The sequence below is a fragment of the Ailuropoda melanoleuca genome, unplaced genomic scaffold (assembly GCF_002007445.2).
Source record: "Ailuropoda melanoleuca isolate Jingjing unplaced genomic scaffold, ASM200744v2 unplaced-scaffold9077, whole genome shotgun sequence".
In the NCBI taxonomy this organism is placed as follows: Eukaryota; Metazoa; Chordata; class Mammalia; order Carnivora; family Ursidae; genus Ailuropoda; species Ailuropoda melanoleuca.
In genome coordinates, this window is record NW_023254522.1 from 6,550 (window position 1) to 8,135 (window position 1,586).

The 1,586-nt window shown below is 35.3% G+C and overlaps 1 pseudogene; it reads right to left on the bottom strand.

Annotated features, from left to right (window-relative positions):
* Positions 1-939: 939 nt before the first annotated feature.
* On the bottom strand, positions 940-1,224 carry LOC100484620 (annotated as a pseudogene).
* Positions 1,225-1,586: the final 362 nt, after the last annotated feature.

The following is a 1,586-nucleotide window of genomic DNA, read 5'->3' on the forward strand; positions in this document are numbered from 1 at the left end:
TGAGATCAGCGGAGACCAGTGGGAGAACCGCTCAGCCCAACCCAGCCCAAATTAGCAACTGCAGAATCATGAGCTAAAGAATGGTTGATGTTTAAAACCATTAAGTGTGGGGATGGTTTATTATAAAGCAAAAGCTAACGGATACAATCTCCATGAAGAACACTTGGGAATGCTATTGGGGGACACAAAGGAAGACTGGAACAGGTGGAAAGACATTCTATGTTCTTGAGTAGGATGAATCAAGATCATGGGGATGTCGATTTTCCCTAAATTATTTCCTTAAATTATTCTATAAATTAAATAATTTCCCTAAATTATTCTATAAATTAAATAAGCTACAAAGGAAACACAAATGGGATCTTTTTATAATCAGACGATTCTAAAGTTCCTATAGAAAAAGAGAGTCAAGAAGAATCAGGGGGAAAATCTAGAAGAGAAGAGGAAGAGGAACGATCCCTATCAGATATTACAGCACATTACAAAGCTTCAGTAATGAAAAGCAGGCTCCCGAATATATCAATGTATCAGATAAGCAGAATAGGAAATCCAGAAACAGATCCAAGTCTATAGAGGAGTTTGATATATGCTGAAGGCAACTTTTTATATCAGTAAGGGAAACAAGGATTGTTCAATTAATGTCACTGGGGAAACTAGATAGTCATCTGAAAAAACATAAAATTGGGTAGTCACATTTACCTCAAGATTCCAACGTTAAAAAAAAAGAAAGAAAGAAACCATGAAGAATTAGAAAAAAGAATCCACCTGTGTGTTATTTTTTTAATAAAAACAATCCCACAACATTGACTGTCATCTGATAATAACATAAAGGTAATCAAAACAATATGAGCAAATGTTTTCGAACTATACTCTCAACTGAGGACACCTAAAAAAATTAACTGTATTTGCCTTCTTGAGAATTTCTCACCTCATTGATCGTTTCTAGTTGGAGATACACTGGAGTAGGGTAATATCATCTCCTTTTAGCATGACCGCCGCAGTTGTTTTCTCGACTTTGTTTTTGAATGAATCTCTTCTGTATTATCTATACGAAGTTCAAATATTCATCCAAACCAATGATATGGCCCTCTATCTGAATATTTACTTGCTCATAAAGCCGCACCTGAATCCGAGAGCTATTTTGCAAGTATCTGAAGATGAGGTCGATGGGCCACACCATCACCTTCTGCACTTTATGGCCCTCGCCACGGTGTGTCTTGGCGAGAGCTGATGAAGAGTATACGCCCGTGTAGTTTTCTAAAGACTTATAGTGGGAAAGGTTTGTCTAACTATGATATAAAACACAAAAGTCATAAAAGGACATTAAATAGAAATAGCGGTAAATTGTACTCTATAAAAATTTTAAATTCTTTGTTAAAATTATCGTAAGCATGTTGAAAAGACAATCGTGAAACTGGGATAAATGTGTGCACTTCATATCATAGACAGAGGTGAACTTCCTTAATATGTAAAGAACGCCCACAATTCAATTAGAAAAAGCTTTACAACACAATAGAAAAAGGAGTAAATGATATGAACAGGTCACAGAAAAGGAAATACAAATAGTTCTGGGTTTTTTTAAAGATTTT